General features: G+C 43.2%; 1 protein-coding gene across 1 annotated transcript in view; it reads left to right on the plus strand.

Annotated features, from left to right (window-relative positions):
* LOC105689996 overlaps positions 1-26,661 on the plus strand; it is a 48,363-nt gene that overhangs the window by 1,256 nt on the left and 20,446 nt on the right. The window lies entirely within an intron of this gene.

Genomic DNA, 26,661 nt, shown 5'->3' on the forward strand with positions numbered 1-26,661 from the left:
TTTTCCTCGCAAAACAGAATCGTTGCTCACATATATGTTTCTTTTTTTTTTTTTTTTTTTCATCCTTTTACGATCATTTCTTACTTTTTCATTTTATATCACAATTTTATATGTATATATTTTATAGTTTTTTTTTTTTATTTTTTTTTTTCTTCCACCATTTCACGATGCAGCTGCGTACGAATTTTGCATATCGTATAACGCAGCTGATATCAATTTACGGTATTACGGAGCTACCTGTATCTTTTCGGAAAAAAATTCCGCTAATACGCCTTCCCCACCTCGCGTTGTATGTTTTTGCAAAATCTTTCCGATTTACGTATCCGTTCGTTGCAGGATTTTTTCTCGAGGTCATACAGTGCGTTATGCAGCATACGGTATGCACACACCTATGCGTATATACAAACGTACATAAACGTTGCAATATTCGCGCTGGATAATTATTCGTTGGAAAATACATAATCAGGTTATTAAGTGGAACGTTCGAATAGTGTCATTTTTTTTCTTCTCGCGATCTTTTCTTTTCTTTTCGAATAAAAAATTCCATCTCCTCGTGACTTCGGTGCGGATAATTTCCGCACCCCTAAACTGGGTGTACGGGTTGCAAAAAAAAAAAAATAATCGGAGCAAAAAAAGGAAGGACGAGAAACGACGTTGAGGTCATTCGAAAAATCGAAAGATGTCGAAGGCGGAATCTCTCGTTGATTTATTTATCGCACTTTTATTCGTCCCATTCCGTTCGTCAAACATTATTTTATTCCGTCCACGAGCGCACCACGTGCTGCTGCTGCTGCTGCTGCTGCTGTGGAACGTTACGAGATCAAGGTGAAGTTCGAATACCTGTTGCCACCACCCCCGTTCCGTAGAGTGGTTCGGTGGCCGGGTTAAAAAGAGAAATCAGCTGCAACTGCACCATTCACGAAGGGGGTGCAACGAAGCTTTTCACGTTGAATCGACGCGCGAAACGGAGACAAACGGGCGTAAAACTTCCGCTCGAAACTTTGGCCGAAAATTTGAAGGGAACCTTCGAAGGAGCAAAAAATTAAAACGCTCTCTGCCGATGGGGTTATTAACGCGGAAAATAAAGTCCGACGTTTTGACTCGTCCTCGCGCGGTTTAGTCACGACGATTATTCGACCCGCACGGTCAACTGCAGACGCGCACCCAGATGTTTTTTTCCTCGATAGAGGAATTTTCGGAGTCTTCGGACGGCCTGATCATTTTTTTAGATAATTTTTCAGCGGCGATTTCCTCGGATAAAGTCTCGCGGATGCGAGGAGATCGATTCAACGATACCGCAGAAACTGCGCAATTCCTACTCGATTCGGGTAATAAAGAAGAACGTCGAGCGGAAAAATTTTTTTTTTTATTTAAACTAGTCGTTAGTCGCATCGCAATTTGGTGATCTACGTTTCACGAGACATACACCTATGCACCTGTGCACGCGTGCGAGAGTCGCAAATATACGTATGCATAGATCGAGAAAAACAATATACGCTCGTTCCGCGGTGCAGCCCGCAAAAATTCTTCTCGTATACCGAAATTTTTACGTCGCAGTTATACGCGGTGTACAGATATAACACGGGAACGTAGCCGAGAGTATGTATTTGGCAAGTGCACAGGGATTAGCCGAAGTGCAACGTACGAGAATACGTTTATCTTTCTTCCTTTTTTTTTTCAATTTTTTGTTTTTCGGTTTTTCGTCGCTCGCCGAACATCGCATCGCATCGGCGAACGAAATGTTATAATAATACTTTCCGCAACGTGATGTATCGGCGGTGTTAGAATTCTACACTTTGTCATTATTTGTCATGTAAAATTAAACGGAGTCTAGAACGTCGTCGTTGACCGCATAGCGAAACGAAATCGTGGATCCGGTGCGGTTGATAAAAAGCTGGAATAGTACAGCGATGCGCGGAGTTAACGCGATATTCGCGAGACAAGGAAAACAGAAAATTAACAAATAATCGAATAAATCTAAAAAATCAACCTCCGTTCTCGAGAAAAAATCCGGACGCAACTATAACCGCTGGTCGGGTGCAGTACGGTAACACATCCTTGTTCGATAAGCGCGGAGAAAATAGAATTTTCCTGCTTCGAATTTTCTAATTTTCGACCGTGGAGAACTTTTTTTTTTTTCTTTCTTTCGTTCGTTGAAACTTTGTCAGTATTTTTTGGAGTCGATGATCCTCGTAGTCCCGATCGCACCGTAGTGATCTGGTCGGGATAGGAATTCTTGCGCATTTCTTATTTCTCCTTTTTTTTTTTCTCCTTCTCCGCTAAAAAATGGCTTCATAAAAGTTGCACGTGGGTATATATTCTTTGCGCGCCTTATACATACGGGTCTGTAAAATTTCAACGGTCAAAATTTACGGTATGAGAGAATATAGGAGTTGTACGCGTGAGGCACACGCATAGGCCGGAGCTGTTCTGATTCTCTAAAAATAAATTTCTAAGGACAACGGGATAATAGAATAGTGTGTCCTGCCAAGACAGGAGAGCTGCAAGGCACACGCGGTTATGCAGCACCGACCTTATAAGAAACTGGTTCCCGAAGCCGAGGCTTTGCAATTATATTTGCCATCAACGAATTCGCTTATCCCGGTCCTGCGTACCTCGCTCGCCTATCGGGACGAACCGTGGCAAATCTACACCGAGCTCCAGAAATTAATTCTGCTCAAAATTTTTGTCCTCGAAAAAAAAGAGGAAACCTTGGAAAGCGATGTATTCGATTTTCAACGAGCGTCAACATTATTTTCCCCCCTCGATGCGAAGCGCTATTTTCGGTTATGAGAGGAGGAAATTTGCGGTAGAAATCGAGCGTTCGCGACGTGATTTCCAAATTGGAAATTTTTATTCAATCTCTCATTCCGTGAGCGATCATTTCCAATCCTCGTATCGGTCGATGGGTCGGAGTCGATGAGTTCGGTCGTGAGATTGAAAATATTTTCGGCATTGCGGCCCTGAGGAGGGAGAGAGAGAGACGCTCTTGGACTTTTGGCTAGCTGCAGATATTCGAGTACATCCAGGATGGGTCCATGGGCTAGCCGTCTGAGGGCCATGAACCCCGAAACAGGTTGCCCCCTTGGACGTTCACCTCCACGTGGGCAACCACTCCTCCCTTCTGCGTCTCTTTTCGTCTTTTCGTTGCTGCCTATCCCCTGGCCCTCCGTACCCCGTCAAGGGCCGTGACGAGGGCTATTTTTCTCCCTCCCTCCCTCCCTCCCTCTCTCCTTTTCTCTTTCTTTCCCTTCTCTCTTTTTTACTTTTATTTCGCACGCGAATATTTTCGCCTCGTACGTGCGAGCGAAGTCGTAGGCATCCGAGGGCGTGTAGGTGCGCGTTGAGTGGTACCTATGGCTTTGGAGGCTTTGCAGGATATCCCTTCGGGGTACCCCGTACCTCGAGAACGTCCTCGATCTCGTGTGCCACCGCACACGCGCACACACACGCACACGCGTACGCGGTTCGCGGTGAAGAAATAAAATAAAATAAGGCGAACTAGCGGAGGGGGAGATATAACCTAAGAGCCAACACCCCGAAAGAAGGGGTATTAGGTAATCTCTATACCGGCGTTAAAAATCTCAGTGCCTCGAGCGATTCGCGAATTCCTCAAAGATATTTTAAACCGCAAAACAGCGAACGTCATCGTCCTGTTTTCGGAATCATTCTTCTTCTTCTGCTTCTTCGGTTTGTTTTTTTTTTTTTTTATTTTCACTATCCATATCGAGGGATAAGGATCTCCGGATGGGCGTGAGCAGCTTTTTTCTGAGCAGACAGAAAGACATATCCCACAAAATTCAAACTATATGTACAAATTTCTTCTTTGATTTTTCACTTTTCTAGAAACATTTACTTCTTTTCTCTTTCTGTCAGTATTCTCAATTTTTCTAGCTAATCAAAAAGCATTTGTCGACCATCGACCGATGATACGTTTTTTGTGCAGAGAATCCCGAGCAAAGTAACTGCAGCGAGTGAAGCGTCGATTTTTTTTCCTTACGAAAAGAAAAAAATAATTATCACTATAATATAAATTCAGGTGTTGCAGCTATATTTGCATTGTAATTAGGCACACATTACTAAGCATTTTTTTCACCTCTTGTTTAAATACGTGAAAAATTCTACAAAAATAATCTCATTTATTACAATCGTTTGATATGCATTCGTATCCGAATGTATGCCGATTATTTTGCTAATTATAAATTTGCATTGTTCAAATTTTCCATCTGTTTTTTTTTTTTCGTCAAATTTTATATCCCGATGATGACATTGCCGGCGTGCACCGATTGCAATAAAATACCGCACATCAGCGGAATTTGATCGAGTTATTTTTGCGTAATGAAATACATGCAATGTGTGTCATTGGTATAGAAGAAAGAAAAAAAAAAAAAAAAACCGTAGAGAAAACAAAAATTTGTCTAGTAGTTGAAAAAGAAGAAAGAAAGAAAAAAAAACTCCACGGTTTGTTGAAGTAAAAAAATTGTCTAGAAATAAATCGTCAGCAATCATTTTACTGACATCCTATTTCGTCACTTTCCTACGATGGATTCGCTGCTTTGAATCAGGAAAAAGAGACGGAAAGAAAATTGAAAAAGAAACGAGATCTTCGAATCGAATATTTTTTAATTCATCATCAAAGCTGTTGGAAAGCTTCTCTCAAGTAGGGCAACGTTGTATCGCGTTTTATTATTACACGAACTAATTTAACAAGTGCTGATGAGCGTATAGCGTGTGACACTTTATTACACGTTTCGCATTTGCCATTATTTATATATTACATATTATTATTTAAATTCCATATACTCATACTCGGTGCTCGGTAGAGGAAAAGAAAAAAGTTCATCTCCGTTTCTTTTACTTTTTCTTCTCATCCTTCTTCGTCTTCCCCATTTTACCCTTTCGCATTTTCCAATCCGGTCGATGTTAATCATCGGCAAAGGACTTAAATTCATTTTCTATTCAAATTCCAAAAAAGTATCTTTTCGAATGAAATCCTGCTAACCGTCATCGTCCTTTTCTCGTTCAATTTTTTCCCGTCTTCTCTCATATTTTTTTGGTTTGTTTTTTTTTTTATCTTTTATTTTTTATTTTTATATTTTTTTGGTGGACGAATAATCGACTCAACGGAAACCTGCACGTCGTCGCAAAGTATCGGGTTACGGCGAACGGGAACGGCAAATGGCGAACCCCAAAGCACTGACTACACGACGTAATGACAGAGCGGAAATGCACCTTCTTTTATATTTGAGGTTCGGGATCCGCGGAGTTGCCCATCGCTTTCACTGTATAACCCGCTAGAGGCACACGCGATATCGTTTTCCCTTACGAAATAAATAATAAATTTAATAAGCAAACGACGAAGGTATACAGGCCTCTACGGTGTTGTACGTGCACGTGCAACACATTTGTAAATCTACAATTCAGGGCGCTCCCCGTCATAATTGGGTCATTTTGAAATTTCGTTATTCCCACGGGCCAAAGTGTCTCGATATACAACGAAATTTCTTTTTTCCTTCCCTTTTTCCTAATTACATAATTTTCGTATCAATTTCTGTTTTTTTTTTCTTCGGATCTGATAGAATAATTGCGGTCGTTACACAAATATATCGACGTGACGCGATCGACGGAATTTGCATACAATTAAAAAAGAAACAAAAAAATAGAATACGGTAACGAATTCGCAATAACAAGGGGAGAAAAGAGGTGAATAAAAAATCGATCGAAAAAGAAGAGGGAAAAATCTGTTTCGTAACGTTACGTGTGTACAGCTAAATGAATAATATAGAGTACAGTGTTTAATATTACGTAAGAGTAAAGTGCATACGGCATAGGCACGTTACACATTTTTCGATGTCCGCATGACGTTTGGATTCGCGGACAAGCGTGGGCGATTCGTGTCACATTTACCACCGAATAGATCGCGATTTATAACAACGATCGCAAAACTGTGTAATATCGCGTACACCGATAAAACGAATTTGAAAGAATTGAAGAGAAAAAGAAAAAAAAATTCTCTCCAGATTTCATCGTGCAACGACGAATGATATTTTTTCAAAATTTAACCGCCGACAAAGTTATTTTTTTATTATATAACTGTTCGACTTTAACGGAAGAGAGAGAAGAAAAAAAAAGAAATTTGTTATTCAAACTTTTGATTCATCCGATAAAATTATGCATCGTCGATATTTTCAACGAAATTAATCATATTCACGTAAGCGTTGCACATACGAATATTATGGTGTCGAACAATGAATCTCTTTTTTATTGAAAGGAGAAACTTGTTGTTTCGGTAAAAAAAAAGTTAATACAATTCCACACTTTGATGTAATTTAACAACGGTATCGTTTTTTTTTTTTTTTTTTCTACAAAAAAAAAGGGAAAAAAAAGATAACCAAATTTTATACACGTATGAAATATAATGATATAAATACCTCTGTATCGAGGTGAATAAATTATATAGCGATGTGCGATAATTTTTGTCGGTCTTCGTATTGACCCGCTGACCGTCACTTCGTCCCTAATATGCACCGGCTTGTGCGACAAAGCGTTGCAATGTCAAACGCGCAAATACGTGTACCTACGTACGTAGGTATGTACGTACGTTACGTACAAACGATACACATACCTCGCACGACACACGCAACTTACGTAAAGGTACTCACGCACATGTGCAGTACGACGAGAAGAGATAGGACAATGAAAAGAAGGAAATTTGAAAGAAAAAATAAATAAATAAAGTAAATAAATAAATAAAAAACGGACCACCAGGTACGGCCGGGGAAACGAACTGCGAGCGGCGAGGGTCGGGGGCGGAAGAATCGAGTACAAACGAGCGAAGGAGAGAGAAAAAAAGGAAGAGAGAAAGGAGGACTTCGTACACATTCGGTGTTGAAAAGGGTGCAACCGTCTTTCGCGTAAAATACGCGCAGCGGACGCGCGTGTGTTACGCGTAGAGAGAGGTGGTGTACGTACGTAGCGGTCGATGCAGATTCGACCGGCGGATACATTTTGGCTTTAATAATATGGGTTTCCAGATTGAAGATAGTTATAATTAGACCTGCATTGAGTCTAGCAATAAGCAGTTTACCCATGTGAATATCCTTCCAATTTTTGGCGGCGTTTATACGTCCACGTTGAACGCGCACGCACACACACGAGTAAAATACGTCGCTCACACGTGAACGCGATGGAGAATAATAAGAGCGCGGTTACGACCGTGCAATTTTCGGCATCGATATTCACACCCGCGTTATTATGTGCATGTGCGAAATCGAATGCGGCATTTTTTCAATTTTTCTTCTTTTTGTTTTCTAAGCATCATTTTTGTGACGATCGATCGCTCGAGCTACAAGTCCGATAATTAGCCTCGTTTTTTCACCCCCCCTCCGAAGAAATTAAGACCGACTTCCAGCGAAGAGTTACGAGATTTTTGGGAGCTGCGAGTCGGAGAAGCGAAAAAAAAAGAAATAAGAGAAAAACTTAAATAACGTAAAAAAATGCATTCCGGTCCCAAAACACGCAACGTCGTTCTCACAATGGTTATAATTATATGGTGCATTGAATATTTTTTAAAATTAGCGCTTGGATCCAGTTATACGGTGCATATTATGTGCATATATTGTCGGTTGCATTATGCAATTTTCGTAGTAGCGAATCCGGAACGTTGTTCCACCCGCGTGATTTCTTAACATATTTGAACCGAATTTTAAGCGAAGTTATTCTCGTTACTCTCCCTCCTCTTTTCTCTATCCTACTTTTCCTTCTAATTTATCAACGATGTCGACGCTAATCATCCCGATCGTGTCCCTGGGCTAAAAAAAAGATCTTTCGTTTTTCGCTTCAAAATCAAAGAAAAAAATAATCTCAAAAGCAAATACACACCTGACGAATACCCATGTATCCAATATTTGGGCCTCACATGTATAATTTATTTCCGTATATTAGATAAAATGATCGAATCTCATTGAAATATTCTTAAAAATAAATTAAACGAACAAAAGCTTTTGTTTAAAATTTATGCGTAAAAATTCTAATAATAAAACCCGCGGGGGTGGCAGGAAGGGGGGGGAGGGGGGGGGGAGTCGATTTGCATACGTCTATAAATTGAAAAAATAAAAATTCAAAAAACAAAAAAGAAAAAAACAAAAAAGGAAAGATGAAAAGTACAATAAATATGAACTCGTCATCGTTGAACGAAACGTGTCGTTTGTACGTTGTGTGTCGCAGTCGTATGCGAACGTTGTATACGAGGTAATAAATGAAAGACAATGTGTAATGGTGCGTATACGTATTTACTTCGTAGGTATATAGGCGTATGTAGCCTATGTATACGTTTATTATAAGAGCCGGTGCACACGTCGAGTATTTTAGTCGTTGAGAATATCATTCTGAGGTTTGTTTTAACTCTGTGTATATACCTATGTATTTTAAAGTGGCATGCATGGGGATATCGCGTGTTGAATGACCGTCATCTCGTTTGTAATTCAGGTGACATCGTCGCACGCGTTCAAAGTCGAGTTTTAACATACGTACGGTACGCGCACACGCGTGCACTGTCGCGTCGTACGTATAGCCATTGCATTTATTCGGGTGTCAGCGATTCGAGCACCGCGGCATTTGTAGGTAGGTGTACGCGTTTCTATGTACAAGCATTCTGCACATGGCTCGTTTGTCTCTCCGATGACCGTAGAAATAGGCGAGAGCGAGAGAGCGAGGGCGATCGGTCGAATAATTTTCTAGCTCGCTCTTCTTCTTTTTATCGCCGAACGGCCTCGCGGTTCGTCTATCGATTGATACAATTCTTATTTAGCACGATTTTCGACCACCGGTAATGAGATTTTTTCAATTAAAATGTACGTTCCTTTGATTGGGGAGAAAACGAACAGAGTTTCTCAATTTTTTCAACCCACTTAACGCTAAATATGTTAAAGAGGTTTGACGAGATCTTTAAATTTTCATCCCTCTTATAGAGTGTCTCATATCCATATTTATTGACCGCATTATAAATGCAACGCGTTTTGATATCGTTAATTATGATCGAACACTTGTACCATAGAGGAAATGCGATGACGAAATTCTGTCACCCATTTTCCATCGTTTTTCAATTTTTGGTTAAATTCTTTTCGTTTTTTTCTGTTTGACGACGTTCTCTTATAGTTTTATAACGGCGAGTTGTACTCGCGGTTATTTCAGCGATACGATCTAAAAATTTTCTCTATAAATTAAGGCTGTACACGTGACGTGCATTGTTTAGGAAATTTTGAATTTTTTTACCTCACTTATCAAGGCAACCGCGTCGTTTCGTAGCCCAAACATGGTATTTCACTTATACCATGTATATAAAGCGATGCGTACAATCGCGTAAATCGGAAATAACGATCTTTAATTATAATTTGAAGAGAAGATGAGCGAAAAAAATAAATAACATTTAACAAGTCGGTATGAGTTACAACGTACGTACGGTAATTACAACGATTCGTGATTAAAATCTTTTCCACGTATACGTATACCTATATACGATTTGCAACTTAGGAACTCGACGTACCAGCGCCGGCGCCTTTTTACGACGTATTCAACGAAAATAGAAAAAAAAAAAAGAACGGAAATAGAAAAATGGAGAAAAATGTGTGATGAAAAAGGAAGGATCGCAGAAACGTGACGTGTATCAAAACCTTCGATTCAAAGACCCCTAACTCGCGGTGCAAGAACCTCCTAAAATTCACCAAGTTTACATTACATTACACGCTAAACTTTTTTCCACAAACGAATCGGCGGAAAGACGTTTGTATTTCTTTTCCTTTCTCTCTCTCACTATTTTTTTTTTTTTTTTTCTTCTCCACCGTAAATCAAACGCTCTGGAAATAAATTTTTTGGTATTCTATATTCACCCCTTTTTCTCTGCTCCCTGCACCGCTGCGCGGCTTGTTATGTTCTTTCTCCTCTTTTTTTTTTTCTTCTTTTTTTTTGTTTCTTTTAACTCCTACCCGCGGTACACGACGTGGTGCGATACGCATCTCGAACTACCGTGCGGTTTAACGCGATCGCTTAGAACTATGATAATGCATGAAATACATGCGAAGTCTGGCGGCGAATCTGAAACGGAAAAGCGAAACTTTTTGGCCCTCTATGCGCCGTATACTCCGTGTGCACGTAGGCAAAGATTAAGGACGTTGCACCGGGCCCTCCGGTCTTCTTGCTACGGTCCCCAACTACTCGTCGCTCTTTGCACGTGTATTTCACGCGAGTATATATATATATAAGTAAATACATAGGTATGTAGACGCACGGCACGGTGCAGCGACGAATTCTGGGGACCGCAGTCTAAAGTCCGAAGTCGTTTGAGCTAGCCATGAGAAATTTCGGGTGGACCGAATCAGCGAAAAACTTGAGGACAGATGATATTTGAGGGGATCCGGAACCGACGAGGGATGAGAATTTTTTCAGGGAGAGTCGCAGTTTGGTGTATTTCGAAAATTCGAGAAACGCCGAAATTTGGTTTATTCTTTTTCTTGAATTGGCGTTGTTTTTCCGCGACGTCTTTGAAAACCGCGATTTTAATCCGGGATTTTAATCGGCGGCGGATTTGACAATTTCAGTTAACGCGTTTCCGAAACGCCTATAATTACACCTCGGAAACGCGAGACTTGCATAAAACATAATACGCGAAAAGTTTTTTGACAATTGTTTTGTTATCGTATTTTCGGAGTTCACGAGTTCAGGGACGCTTGACGAGCTGCATTTCGCGCACAAACATATATATGTATATACAATACTTTATATCGTAGACCGGTTAGGGAAAAAAATGTTGGAGTTTCAGATTTTTTTTTTCGCTTTTATTATTCGCCTTTCAATTTATCGCTCATCGTCGAAATTTCGCCCGCTGATATTCGTCCTCGAGGAGAACAGTCACAGATGCGAGAAACCGAAAAACAACTTTTTTTCAACAACGCTCTCGCGAGCGATTAAATTCGATGGGAAGCCATTCATTTTTCGGAAATTTCCAAACGCGATAATAATCGTTCCAAATATAGTTTCGTCTGAATTCTGTCGCTGGTTGAGAAAGAAATCGAAATTTTCGGAATTTCATACCTTCCACGCCCGAGCTTTCGCTCTAAGATCCCAAATTCTGAATCCGCGATTTCCTCGCAGCCCCGAGATTTTCGGAAAGCTTTTTTTCTCGCAGCAAAAAAACGCCGACCGAATTCTCGCCGATTGGAAGGATTTGAATTTTTATCATTTTCTCAAACCGGTCTAATATGCACATTTCCTTGCATATACACGTCACGCGTATGCATTTGTATATTTGCAAGTTTTGTCAGTGGGAGGTATTAGCGAAAGATAGTAGCGTGTTTTCGTCGAAAAGCTTCTCGGAATAGCTATTATAATACCTGTGGAGTACCTACCGTCTTATTTCTTCGTATATTACACACGTGAAACGTACAGGTATTAATACACCTACGTGTAAGCCATAAATTTTTTCATTTTGATTTTTAGCTGCAAGGCTGTAACGCACACATATAACCCACCGCTATGGTTATAAAACATTATACACGGTATTATTTTACGCACATATATACCCCGCTTATACATACATATATACGTATACGTACCTTCTCCACCGTACAATAATTGCACTTCTTTTGACTCTCGCGTGATTTTTCGAGTTACGCACGCACGATACAAATATTTATATATAACATATACCGTTTCGGGTGCACGTGCGTGTACACCGCCCGAGTACATACACGCGCGCGCACACGTCGAGTGCATCTCATTGTTACAAAAGTTATTTTTATTTTATTTCCTCAGATATTTTCTTTCATTATTATTATTATTTTCCTTTGCGAATAAATCGAAGTTCACCCGTCACAGTGTGCGTAACGTGAAGTCGGGGGCGCGCGATCAACCCCCGCGACTTCGAACGTGCGGTAAAATTCGTGCCAAAATGCATCCTAAGTCAGACCGAGGGTGGGGGGGGGGGGGGGGCAATGCACCTACACAGCTTCTGCGAGGGCCCTCGATCGCGCACGGAGGCACGAGGAAGAAGCAGAAGCAGCAACGGCAGAAACCGTCGAAGAATAAGAATAAGAAGAAGGCGAAGGGCGGGGTAAAGGGACGCTACGGCAGGTGGGCCCACTGCAACAAACTTCGGCTCAAAGAACTTTTGCAGGGCGTTGATCCTTTGCCGGGAGCTCCGCGGATCTCAGGCGAAAAACCTCGTACCCCGTAACGCGGATCGCCGGATCCGAACGTACGTAACCACGCCGTCCGAACGATCGAAAAATCGGTCGGGGCCCACGTCTCGTCTCATTTTTTCGCGACTGAGAAATTTGGCAAAAAAATAGAAAAAATAAAAATTAAGGAACAAGTGGCGTTTAAAAGGAAAACCGGAGACCGGGAAAAAAATTGTCGAGTCCAGGAGATTTCTCTGTCCCTGAAATTCGTTCATTGTCAAATATGTATATATATTATTTGGCGGTCGGACCATCGCGGTGGACGGCTCAACGCGGCCGGGTATTTCCCCAATTATTTGTACAATTATTTTGCGAACAATCGATTGATCAAATATTTTCCAATAGACACGTCATCTGCAAACTCGAGACTTCTCTTTTTAGACAGAATGGTGAGCGGTGAGAAAAATAGGAGTCTGCGACTCGCGTAACGAAAGATTTTTGTATTCGAACGGTTTTTTCAAAATTGTTGCTTAGGACGTTGATGTCTGTCCACGTCCGATTGCGTCCGATTCCAAGTTTCGACGATCGATCGCGTTGACGTTGGAGAGTGAAGAAGAAAAAAAAAAAAGGGGAAATCGTTTCGAATAACGATCGGGTAATAGCTTATCGGTTCGCGAGGTGGATTATTACGCGTTACAGGCAGTTCGGGTGTACTACGTATACCTACAGATCGGACTACGTGAATACCCAATAATGATGAAGAACGTTACGAACGCGCGCGCGGGGCTTCTTCGTCTCTTCGTCGCATACATTCGGTGTGCACCACTCCGCCTGGCTGCCTGCCCGCTGCAAAAACGTCTCAAGTTCCATCCGTCGTCGCGTCTAGTTTATAAGTAAGCGGAGACGAATGCAGAAAAATGAGTTAAAACAAGAATAAAAAACGTCGCGAAAGAAAGAGAGAGAGAGGAAAAAAAAATAAAATAGAGAAATACGGACAAGGGTATGGAAAAGAAAATTTGAAAGAATAATCGATGAACGAGTCGTCACGGAACTGATGCGAGGAAAATAATCGGTTCGATCGTAACGTGCGCGAAGTGTGGAACGAAAAAAGAAAAGAGGAAAAACCAAAAAAAAAAAAAAGAAAAAATGCGTAGACGCGGAAAATGGTTGGAATAAAAATGTAAGACGGATCAGAGGAGCATACGTCCTCGGTATATACGAGTATATATACGTGTACAAAGCGCCGAAAACCGCCTAGCGATTGCATTAAGTAGAATCTACCATGATGGTTGTTGCAGCCTGCTGCAAAGGCTGGGAGGGTTTTACGGGGGGAGGGGAGGGGTAGGGGAGGGAGGGTTGAGAGGAGAAAGAGGAAAAGGGGCGGAGGGAAAAGGGGAGAAGAGGGAGAGACAGGAGACGGGCCTAGAAATTAGGTTGTTGCACCGGTCCCCGGGTGGGGGCGTCCAAGGCCCCTGCACAACTTCTCCTCCACGAATTTAGGCCGTTGCACTTTCCGGTGGGTATATAGTATACACACGATATAATGGCGTATAGAGGGAAAGGGAGGGGGGGGGGGGCCCAAATAGGAGGAATAGCCAGAGAGGTACCGGCGGGTGCTGTACGTACACGTATACATAATACATATACATATCGGAGATGGTTCGGTTTTTCGAGAGGGGTGTGTTGCGGGAATCGCGGAGACGGAATCGAGGGAACGCACTCTCCTCACGGTTACGGGGGTGAGGCGAGAGAGGAGTGATACGGGGGGGGGAAACAAGAGAGAGCGTATTTAGGTGCTGCAGTTTCGCGGGAGGGCCATCATGGGACCGAAACTCTTTCGCCGAGGTGAGGGAACGAAGGGGTTCTAGCAATGAGGCAGGGACGGCTTAAAACCGCATCGTACCTTGCGTCAGCTTCCCAACTCCATTTTTATATTCATCTCCTTTTTTTCTTCCATTATTTTCGACAGTCCGGTACGTCGAAATTCCTCGGCCCCGCCGTTCCTCGAGTTTGTTCGAATTCGATTATTTTCCTTTCTTTGCTTATTCCGCTACCATTTTCCAAGTCCCGCGCGAAAACTAGGGAAAAAAAACGGAAGGGGAGAAAAAATTCTTCTACGCGCCGGTCGCGCTGCAGGAGAGTGACGGACTCGCGCGAGGTTTTTTTTGTTTTTTTTTCTCTTTTTCTTCTTTTTTTTATCTGGCGCACTTGCACGCGGTTGCATGGCAATCGCGGCGATGATTAAACGGTGAGTTAGCGGAGAGTGCAACGTTTATGATATCATATATACATATATATATATCTGTGTAGATCGAATGTCTGCGCCGAGTCGATTTAGACTCTCGGTTTTTTTCAATGACTCGCGGTGCCGTCTGCAGGGTTCGTGGAGTTTTAACACGTAGTAGAAACCGGGCGTTGGTTCAATAAAATCGAGTAATTGCGCGCCCGATGCTACCGTCGCCGTTGCCGCCGCCGCCGCGGAGGGCTGCGAGTGAAATTATTGGCAAAACGAGTTCCGCGAATTATTCGTAACCACGTAACGTTACTTCTTTCACCGATCCGATGCATCGCGCGGTACGCGCGCACTTGGTACCGTGAAACTCGCCGCGATACACGCGCGTTATCTAATCGCTCGAATATCGCGACAAACGAGCAAACATATTTTTACACTCGTTTCATTCTGAAATACAACCGTGAATTGCGCTCGATAACGAGGGGAGAATGATGAAGAAGAAAAAATTAAAAAAAAAATCACTGCGATGTATCGGTAAACTTCTCGTTACGGTATTATGTATACATATAGTATAGACAGAGAATTGGGAACGAAGTGCATCGAATTGCAGCGCGGTGTAAAGAATCGTCTTTCGAACCGTTGCAGTTGCAGTTGCAGTTTCAGTTGCAGTTGGAGAGTTAGGAAAGAAAGGAGGGAATGATAAAAAAAAAAAAAAAAAAAAACAGAAACAAGTAGAAAGAAGAGAAGGAGGACGTGACGCGGTGGGACGCGGAGAACGCGAGCCTCCCCTGGGGGAGAAGAATGAATCGTAAGGATGGTGCATGTAAGGGGGATCGGGGCCCACCGGTCCCACCGATATCTCCGCATGTCTATTACAAGAAAAAAAGGGAAGAGATGAAGAGAGAGAAAAAAAAATTTAAAAAAAAAAAGGGAAAAAGTGGCCAACTGCACCTAGCAACTAGAGGGCGGAGCGCCAAGATTGGCCAAGAGTGAAGAAAAAGAAAGAGAAAAAGAGAGGAAAAAAAAAAAAAGAGAGAAAGCTGCTGGATATGTGAACGATATTTTACAACGTCGTATAACTATACGTATTTCAAAGTGCCCGATTATGCCAACGTGGCATTGAAATGAAAAAAAAAAAAAGAAAAAAACACGCCACGTTTTCCCCTCCTCGAAAGTCCTGCGCTCTAAAGCGAACGCATCTAGTTAAAAAAGGAGAAAAAAAAAAAAAGAAAAAGGAATCAATTATCGTCCGAGTACTCGGTACACGCGTGATACTCGTTATCGTCAAAATTTTCCAGATAACGAAATAATCCAAGATTCGTTGTGAGAGAAAGAAAAAATTTCCTCCTCATCCATGAATCGTAGTTACAGGTCTCATCCTTTCCGCCCTATACGTTGGTTACGTCGCTGCTGATGTTTTTTCGTCACGGCGTCGAGTATAGGAACAAGACAAAATATATGAGAAGAGGGAGTAGGAGTGAGCGGAGGGAAGAGTAAAAAGAATAAAAAGAAGAAGAAGACGAAGAAGAGATCGGGGGGGGGGGGAATCGTGGCATGCATCGCTCGCCAAATGGGGTTTTAGGGGGGTAAGCGAGCGGGTACGCGATGCATTTTGGGACTAGCCGGTCCGTTCGCCCGATGGAAGTGAGACGATCGTTGGCGTCGGGAGAAAGGGGGTGGCGGTATTCGGGGGGGAGGGAGGGAGGAATGGAGGGAGGGAGGGAGATCGACGGCGAAACGAAAGGGGGGCCCTAGCAACGAGAAGAAGACGCCTAGCAACGCCTGGGCCGCGGGCAGAGGGAAGTTCGGAAGGGGGGAAAAGGGACCTAGCATGCATTTAGGTGCATACAGGTTGAGAAGCTGGCCCCCGTACGAAAAATTTACCTGGGTGGGGGGTAAGTAGGGTTCAACGGAGGTTTTCGACTCCTTCGTCCGTCGGAGTTTCGGCTCAGCCGCAACTAGTTTCAGTGGTTCGCAAATTTCGCGTACACATGCACTGGGTCAACTTTCGCGAATAGAAATAAAAACCCGATGATTCCTTCTCGCAATTTTTCCTTTTTTTTTTTTCCCCCCACCCCCTCACTCGACTCTACCGAGCTTTTTCACCGGAATCGGTCCGATCGCTCTCCATTCCTCTGTACACCGACAGACGTTGAACTTTCGAGAAATCGTACGGGCGCCCCGAAACCGGGGGAAAAATCGGCCGTACGAGAGCGACCCGGGGATTTTCTGTACGAAAATCAGCTTGAGCACGACTTCTCGAAGCGGAGTAGGCTCTCGGGGCCGAAATGGTTGAGTGATGCTGGAGATGATGTTACGCCAGCGGTATCGGAGAGTGTACGTTACTTTTCTCTTTATTCACAGCCTGCCGTTTCTACCGCTCCGTCTCGTTCTCCTTCTCCCTCGTCCAGCTTCTGCCGATGCCGAGCTGCATCGGTTACATCCAAATTCTGTCGAGGGAGGGGGAGGGACCTTTATTTTCGTATGGGAAAGTCGGAGCGAGCTCGATTCCCCGTAAGTAGATCTATCAAATCTTCTATCTAACCTCGACTCGATAAAATCGTTGCTGTACACGTGTCGCGTGCGAAACGATCGAAAGGAAAAAAAACAACGAAAAAACGAAGGAACGAACTTTTTTTGTCCAGATTATAAATATTCCTTAGGAAAAGGGTAGATTATCACCGGTCGATGAATTTTATATGGGGACGGTTTGGAATTTGTTATTTTTTTTTTTTTCTTGTGTTAAATTAAATTTGGCGTATCGCGAGCAAAGAATACCTACGTTGTAGATGCAAAATTGCAATAAAAAGAGCTTGGAAAAAAACAAAAAAAACAAAAAAAAAAAAATGGGGTAGACGGTTAAGTGAAAGTGATTCGCCTTGAATGACACGTTCCCAGGATCCTTTTCTTAATAAACGCGATCATATGGCGGAAGCCAAAGGTATTTGGCTTCGATATGCCAGACGTAATGAGGCTTCTTTCGATATCGCTTGTAGAAGAGGCATCGGCGTCTGGTCGCGATATATATATATTATAAGGTATAGGGTAAGAGAAAAAAGAGAAAAAAAATACACATATTTAATAGCGAAACAACGATCGACGGATGAAAAAAATAAGGGGGGTATCGGTGAGGGGAGGGGGCGGAAAAAAAGGGAGTACGTAAAAAGTCGTGGGTATCCGTGTAACGATCTGTAGAGTACGGAGTAGGTGGATGTGTAAGTTTCTCGTACACGTATACGGAGCGAACCACCGGAAGGACGTGTCTCTAAGTCGAGCATGCGGTCGTCGGTTTGAACTCGCTTACTGCTTCGGCTGGATACGCTATTGTACGCGTTCGCAGTGTAACTGCAGTTCGTAATTGCGCCGTCGCCTATCGTCGCTCGCGTCCAAGAGTCCCGTGCGCGATAAAAAGTGCATTGTTCCCAAGCGTAGCGGACGGTCGCAATGACGGTGTTATCTCTGATTCACACTGGGATAAACTCCGGCGATAACGAAACCCGACCGACCGAGCGAATAAATATATACTGAAATAAACGACCGACCACGAGACAGCCGAAAACACGTTTCGATCACCTCCGACGTTACGTCACTCCGTCGTACTCCCTTGAAAAAATTCCTTCCCTCATTTTTGCTATGACATTTTTCAGAACTAGTGATTTTTGTACAGATAAGTCACTTCTTCGATCGGAAGTAAAAATAGAACCTTGAGAATTTCAAGCGTTCGGAACTAGCGAACGATCGGAGATCGGAGGAGCTTTCAACGCGCTGCACGTGACAAGCGCTCGAGGGATGACCGAACGGGAAGGGTGTAGGCCGAGCGAGAACAACGAATATTCGACGAAACTCTCCCCCGGCGGCTTTCACCGTCTCTTACAAATTGCTATACGTTCGCCCTTCGAGGAGTTCTTAGCCATTCCTTCCTTCCTGTTGTTGAGATGTTTCTTTTTTCACCTACTTCCTTCGCCGATTTTTCGTTACGCTTTTACGAGGACTTCCTGTCACCAGGATCATCGGGTCCTCCGCAACGATCGGTGGATCGAAATCAGATCCGATCGCGGGATCGGATCCCGAAGATAGAAAATCGAATATTTGAAGGGCGATCGACGAGGAAACGCATCGCCGACCGTCGAGATTTGGAGAATCGACACGAATAACGAAGCGATAACGGCGGAGAGCCGGCCATCTTTGATCCGTCCGACAAACGTGCTCGTTTCTTATTCGGACGTGCGTGCGAGCTACCGTGTCAGATTATCATCAAGTGGCACTTTTCACTGTGTTTACGCGCGAACGAGTGTGCGAGGGGCGCGCAAAGAGGGGCGCAGATTTTTATCGAGAGGTTCTTGTCGGCCCGAAAACAACCCTCGCCTCCTCGTTCCGGAGGTCGCGGAGACGAGCGAAATAAAATCGAATAAATGAGAAAAGTAGAAGGAATTAACGAACGAGAAAAAGGAACGAAAACAGCGTACGTCGATGTGTCCGAATTCGGCGAGGATCCGAGCGACCTTCGAGCGCGGGGGAAATTCGCTAACAATAAGCGTAACGAAAAATCGCTGCTCGCAAGGTGCCTCTGTTTCAAATTTATCCACCCTTGGAGATTCGCGTGATCGAAGCCGATTTAATAATTGAAAGTTGGCTAATTATGTAAACGTCCGTGTACCGCGTGCCCACGTGATTTTCGAAATACGTAGGTACACAATACGCGTATACATCTCCAATGAAACTAGACTTAATTACGTCTGAAATATGGTATTGTGGTCTATTTATAAACTGGCTCGTTTTGTGGGTAGATACCAATCATTTTTACGTACATCGTAATCAATTAAAATGCCAGGAACACGTTCGTCCGCGTTATGTGATATTAGTATATATATATATATACATATATATATATGTATATCGTTCGTCCGATTCGTGTGGCGTGCACGGGATGCGTTGCAGATTTTCTTCGAAGGGAAATTGCATCGCGACGAACGCGTCGAAGTTCGTCACAAATGTATTATAATCCGGGCGACGAGTGTCTTCTTTATCGCCGATCGAACGAATTCTGTTACGATAAATTTACGTGAAAGGGAACGAAATTCGTTTTCATCAGACCGGAAGCTTAACGGAGACGCCAGAAATAGTCGTATCGTTAAAAGATGTATTACATGCGTCGTGAAACGTTGTTTGTAATGTGACTAAACCCGGTCACGTTCCACTACCCGTGCTGCAGTCCCTGCAGGACTGCAATCTCAATTGAATTCTATAGATTGAACAGAAAAATAAAAAAAAAAACAAAACAAATAAAACATTTGTACTCCTCACTCCCTTGTAACGCTAAACATAGTAAATCGATCGATCCTGCAAACCGATTCTTTTCTTTTTTTTTTTTTTGCACCCCTTCACGCTTTCGATTCGAACGATTTCCGTTCGGCGCGAACGATCGTCCTCAACACCGAAAATACTCAACCTATTTTTACGTACGGAAAAAAAAAAAAAAAAGGAAGGTAGACATACCACGACGACGACGACGACGACGTTGTCCCGCACTTGTTGAGTCCGCATGCTACACGATCACGCAAACTTCGGTCGTAGGGAATAAATTGTTACGTAAACACGACGGGGTTCGGAGGGTGCGGGGCAAGCGCGTGGCGCAACTTCTCGCGCGGTTTACGGACGGGAAGGTCGACAAGAAAAGGTAAAAATATCGAATTCGTTTCACGGCGTTACGTATCGGCCTTATCTCCGTTAATTGAGACTACTTTTTTTTTTCTATTCTCAATTCCGATCGAAAAATTTGGATCCGGTGGATCGCGCGCGCCGTTTCACGTGGAAGATGGGAAAAAGAAGAAGGGTGACGACGACGCAGGGACGAATGGTTGGGAAAAAAAAAATTTTTTTTTTTTCTTCTGTTTGGTAAAAATATTTCAGACTCTGTAAAAGACGATGAGTGTATTTTCTTTTCAAGCTTTTTCATGAATATTATATTAAGAGGCTTGCGGAGATACGGAGAGGGTTTATAGATCCCCGGTTTTTCCTTCTCTGAACCGGCGTCTCCTCCTTCCTCTTCCTCTTCCCGAACGACACCGTATCCCTCCCGCCGCTTTTCATCCCCCGTCCCCGCCGTTTCCCCCCCCATCCCCTTCTCCCCCCATCCCCCTCCCCCCCATACCTCCCCCTCGCCCCCCGCGCCGCGATTCTCCTCCGCAGTGTGCAGAATCCATCTCCTTCCTTAAGGAGGCCATATTTCATAAGACTTTGGCGATGTAGTTCGTTGTTCGCCATATTTCTACCGCTGCTGCGGTTCCTTTCGGTCCTTTCCGAGTCTAGCCGTATAACGCTTGCGCTCTCTTACTTTTCTTCCCATCTTGTTCCAATATTTTATAGCACTTCTGGGCGGCCCGATCTATACCTATAACGCACCCTACCACCACCTATACGGAGCCTGAGGCCGGGCATCCGCGATATCGCCCGAGCCAGAAATTCGAACTACCGGCGTTAAAACTGCAGCGAACGTGAAAAAAAATGGGTTGCAAAACGGGTCTCGGGTAGCGTTTACACCGCCAACCCCAATTTTTTTCAAGCTCAAAATATGACAAAAAAAAAAAAAAAGGAGGGAAGGAGATTCTTATTTTTTTATCGCCGGCGAAATTTCGCGAAAAGATAGGGCTCGTTTGAGAACCACGTAGGGTCGACCCTTGAGGTGTATATATATATATATATATATATCGTGTAAAAGGCATACGCTGCCGTTGGCCCGCGACCGATGTAATGTTTCTTTTATTGATTTTATGTGGGAGCCGACGAAAATTACGCCACCCTAAAATATGCACGGGAACTAAATCCGGCTGCGGTGCTATACCCGTTTTTGCACGAACTCTCTGGCGTACGCCCCGTTTTGAAATTTTGTCTGAATTTTTTTTTAATCCTTTTTCGCCCTCGATATTCGTTCGAGATCGATCGATTAGTCGCGAGATATCCTGTAAGACGGTAGGAAGAAATGAGAGGAAAAAAAAAAGATGGATATTTTTGATTCCACGTATACTTTTGGGATCATGATGGGATGATTTTCGGTATTTTCGATAAACTTGATCGCTCGAACAAGCGGCCAAAGGATCTCGACAGGGTTCGCGGGTAATCGAAAGGGTTCGTTGAAACGGTCAAACCCTTTCAGACCCGACTAATCAGGTGTTAAATCACAAGATCACCGCGCACGCAATCGCGCAATGTTCGACACGAGTGCCGAATCTCGGTATGATAGAAAAATGAATTTTTTTCAAATGAATCGAATCGTCGATCTTTCTCTGCCGATCTCCGTCGTTGTTACTGCACGGATTTCGAGTGTTTCGCCGAGCGAGTGATTAACAGACGATAAGATGTTGTCGAGGCGGTTGCCAGATTAACACGGGGGGGGGGTGGCGTTTATCTCCCTCAGTCAATTAGGACAACGAAGAAACCGCAAGAAGTTCGGGATCACAGCGCGTAAAACCACCAGATTCTCGAGCGATCGAAACCGCGCCACGCGACGCCACGCGAATCCAACGACGAGTCGACTTCTCAAACCCCCGAAATTCCAGCGCTCATTTTCGAAAAGAAATTAATCTTTCAAATTTTTCGTTGTCTTAATTTTTTCGTTATTCAAACTTGCACGGAAAGTACAATGATCCCTCGGGTCTTCGAATCGATGTGAGAAAAAAAAGAAGTGAAATAAGATGGAGTAAAAAAAAAAAAAAACAAAAGGGGCTTTCTCTTCCGGCGTACGGGATGTCGGAATACGCGAATCTGGATATGTGATAAGAATACAGGTTGAATGGAGAAGGAGCCGTCGCGGGTCGTACGGCGGGTAGCTGAGATCTTTGGACGGGGTATGACCGGCTACGGTGGGACGAAAAGCTTGAAGGGATATTTCCGGCGGTCGGCGTCGGTAGCGTCGCGGCGTCAATAGGTCAAGGGCGCTCCCACGATTCTTGGCGTCGCGTAGGTGGAGGTACGGGTGCGCTTTCGCGTTTAAAGTGTGCGTTGACAAATCACCCTTTTCCAAGCGAACGCCCCTGGTAAAAAAAAAAGAAAAAAGAAAGGAAAGTATAAAAAAAAACAAAGGAGAAAAAACAACACCGATCGACTGCTTTGTTCTTATCGTCTGCGACCGGGTGCTAAATTTCACGTGTGTTAAAATACGAATCGTAATACATACCTACGTAGGTACCGTACATATTTTGTCGACCTAACTCGACCCGACCCCCCCCCCCCCCCCCCCGCCCCGGCTTAAATTCACCTATTGTTTCAAGTATCGCGTGCGTGACTCACGAACGATTTGTATTTCTCTCTTTGTCCCTTCGTTCGAGTTTGCTTTTTTTTTTCTTTTTTTTTTTTTGTATTTTTTCGTTCTTTTTATTCATCTCCCGAAATGAGGAGATAAAATTAACGAAATAAGCGAAACAGAGAAAAAGCGAGAGAGAGTCGACGAAAACCCAAAAAAGGAGGAGGGATAAATAAATTTCAATCCAATCGATTCCCATCACACTTTCCCTCGCCCCTCTTCACCAGCAACGCGTGACGTTTATGCTATTTATACGCTAATGTACTAAAGACGTATCCATATATCTATACCAAATACCTACGTAAGTATAGGGTATATATGTCCACAGGCGTCGCACGTTTCCGCCACATCCATCCCCCCCTTCAGGAATCGATTAGCCACTTCCGTAACGGTTAAAATTTACTCTAATTGTCGCCAGCTATCAGATTTTTTTTTTCTGGTTTCTTTGCGTTCTCGTTTCCTTCAGCGAGTTTTTTTTTTTTTTTCTTCCCTTCAAGAATCTGCCCAAAATGTGATTGGACGATTAAATAATTTTTTTGAATATTTCTTTCGATGACAATCAGCATCTAAGAACATCAAAATGGCTGACTGATCGATGTGAAAAATATTTAACCCCCGTTTTCCGATTTTACGAGAATTCAAAGAAGAGAAAAAAAAAAGGTTTCCATTTTTCACGATTCTCGAATTGGTTGTAGCTAACAAGAATAAAACTGCGAAAGAAAATAGTCGGAAAGTTTGGCGAATATTTGTACGAGCTTTTTATTATACAAACATATTTGGATACGGGAATAACGTGTGCGCTGCATCAGCACAACTTCCGGCCTCTTTTGCGCGGAAAAAAAGCTGAAAATTATCGCGGGTTCGCTGACTGTTCGATTATCATTATTATTATTATCTTAATGATCATCCGATGTTTGAAGATCCTTACCACCGTGTAAATGAGGGGGGGGGGGGGGGAAAGGGAACGAATATGCATAGTTGATTCGGCGGGCGGCTCGATCGACCAATCCTTAAAATTCCGATGCAGATTTCTCGGATTTCCGCTCACCGCATGTACGATTCTTCCCTAAAAATTTGATAATCCAAAATCAGCTCCTCGAACGTTGTTTTCCGTCAACGAAGATTCGGGATGCAATTTTTTTTTTTGGGCAGAAGGGAAGGTTGATGAGAGAAAAAAAAAAAAATGTCAGAGAGAAGAAGGAAGAAAATGGAGAATCGTCCCGGTTTGCGAAAATCACCGTATAATGTAGTTGTGCGGATGTAATAATCTACTCGATCGTTGGATTTTTTATCTTTAGCGCGAGGCGGAGTGTCTTGTTGAAAAAAGAAATCAAAAAAAAAAATAAAAAAAAAAAGGGAGAAAAGAAGAAAACGAGTGATCTTATTCGTTCGCTTGAAGACCCCCCCGTCCCCCCGTCCCCCCCTCCCCCCCTTCTACCCTACGACCCCCCGGAGTTGATCTTGTTCGTGGCCACGCGACCGCACCACCTTTGCACGGTTTGGTTGGGGGGTAGTTGTGTGTGGCGTTCCGCTACAAAACGTGACTCTCGCTTTTCCCGGGGTCGTTGGTTGTATAGAAAGCGAAATCTGCTCTCTACCTACATTCCACCCATTCACACGAGTCAGCGTAGCTGAAAAAAAAAAAATTGTCGAAAAAAGAGAGAAAAAATGTTTAAAAAAAATGTTTAAAAAAAATAAAAAAAACGAAAAGAAACTAAAAACCGAAAAAAAAGAGACTCATAGAGCAGGGAATAAAAATGGAGGAAAAAAAAAAAATACACGCGGTACGAAAAAAGCGAGAACGGTGAAACGAAAAAGAATGTTCGTAAAAAAAAGATGGATTAAAAATAAAATTACAATAACAATAATAATGATGAAAGAACGGGACGTCGCGCACCACGGTCACTCGTTTTCATATACAAATATAAAGGTGCATGTATATATATCTACAATATATCTACAGACGTATGTACCATGCATGTATATATACGTATACAATATATATATATATGCAGGATAGTGTATAGCTGCGGCGAAACTGGCGGGGATGGAGGAGAGAGAGAGAGAGAGGGAGTGAGAGAAAGAGAGCCAGAGGGAAAGAGAAAATGTAGGGGGCGTAGGCGGGCGGTTGGAGGGTGAAAAAGAGGAGGAAAGTGGAAAGGGGGTGGTGGCTGGGTGAATACCGCGGGGTAAAAAGAGACGGGGTGAGTGGTTGCCAGGGATGAAGTGCGTAGGTATTGATCTATTTAAAGCCTAGAGTACGAAACGAGGCCCTTATTAAAAAGCGGAATGAAGCCAGGCGGACCGGGAGGAACGGAGGGGGCGAACGCGGAGGTAGGGATCCTGGGGGAAAAAGGAAAAAGGGAAAAGGGAAAAGGGAAAATGGAAAGCGAGAGGTAGAGGTAGAGGGAGGGTAGCGACAGCATCCCCTGCTCCAGGCGAGGGAGAATGTTGTGTACCTACCTACCTACCTACCTCGCGCGAGCGACCCCCTGCAGATCTCTCTCTCTCTCTCTCTCTCTTTCGAGTGGTCCTCCGTGCCGTCTGTCAGGGCCGTCGCGACGATGGTACGACGATCAGGATCAGGATCAGGACTCCGGATTACGGGCGTCACAGTCGAAAGCCAGATCTTCGTCATCGATACACGGGAAGAGGAAAAATAAGACAATGGGCAACGGGGATGAAACGCTTCCTCGCCGGCTCTCGCCGAATCGAACGTTATATGTACCTTTCGAAACTGATCACGTTCGACAACGAACCAGAAGGTCGTAACCCGCAAATTTTCCGTGGCTGCACCCACGTATTTTATCAAATTGCAAAATATCAAAATCATTAAGAACAGATCTAAAATTGGAAAAAAAAAACTCGTGTCCTCCGATAAAACTGACGCAATTTTTTATGGATACGCCCTCACAGAGCAGCATCCTGTTTTTTTTTTTTTTTTTCCTATGGATCGCGTTGCTTATCGTGTCGACCGTGTACTCATTCACTCCGTAGCCGATCGAATGCATCCCTTACACTCTGAAAACGCAAAAATAAAGGGCAAAAAAGAGAGAACGAAAAAAAAGGAAAGGTTTTGCAGATTTTACCTGTAAAAAAAAGGGATGAAAAAATCATGCGTATTCTATGATGGAGGGGAGATGGGAAAAAAAATAAAAAATAAGATAAGAAGCGAAACGAAAAAATCGCGGAGGAAAAAAAAAAATACCTAAAAAACATTTTGAATTTAGAGTGTAAAAGATTTCAAAGGACCGCGCGTTGTAGAAAGGGAGGGTTCCATCCCTTGATCTGACGGCCCTTTTCACCTCCGGCAGAGTGTGCTGGCTAGGAAGGCCACCCCCGTTAGATATAAAATCCACGATTTTAAAGCATTTTGGTATCGATCCCAGTTTTTAGCACTAGATGCGTGCCTCGATGGTGGTGGGGAGGGTGGTTTTGTTCGGTGTTGCGGTGGGGGATATTCTACCCCCGTTCGAACGACGGTGCTACGCGTGGTCACATATATAGACGCATAAATCTATATGTATATAATACGGGATGTATAAGTGCGTAAATGCATAATAAAGTTCTTCAGGAAAGAATCAGAGGGTCTGAAGTACGTTTTTATTCAACATCACGCGCTGCTTCAAAGTATACCGACGATAATTCTAGCGAATCGATATTACATAAATTCATAATTTTCAAAACGTTTTTCAACCTCATTTCTTTTTTATTTATCTAAAAACGACCAAAAAAAACTACGAAAATCCCACGCACATGGAGTTTGCTTTTTTCTCTTTTTCATGTAACGAAGCTTTGATTTTTGGTTGAAAAAATTTACCGCCCATCGGATTTCACATTTTTGAATAACATGCTCAAAGGGAGGAAGAAGAGGAAAAAAGGACTACGATCATTACTATTTTGTTTGATAATTTGGTTTTCCTTTTTATTCGCTCCTGTTTTCGATGTTTTAAATT

This window comes from Athalia rosae, chromosome 4, assembly GCF_917208135.1.
Source record: "Athalia rosae chromosome 4, iyAthRosa1.1, whole genome shotgun sequence".
In the NCBI taxonomy this organism is placed as follows: Eukaryota; Metazoa; Arthropoda; class Insecta; order Hymenoptera; family Athaliidae; genus Athalia; species Athalia rosae.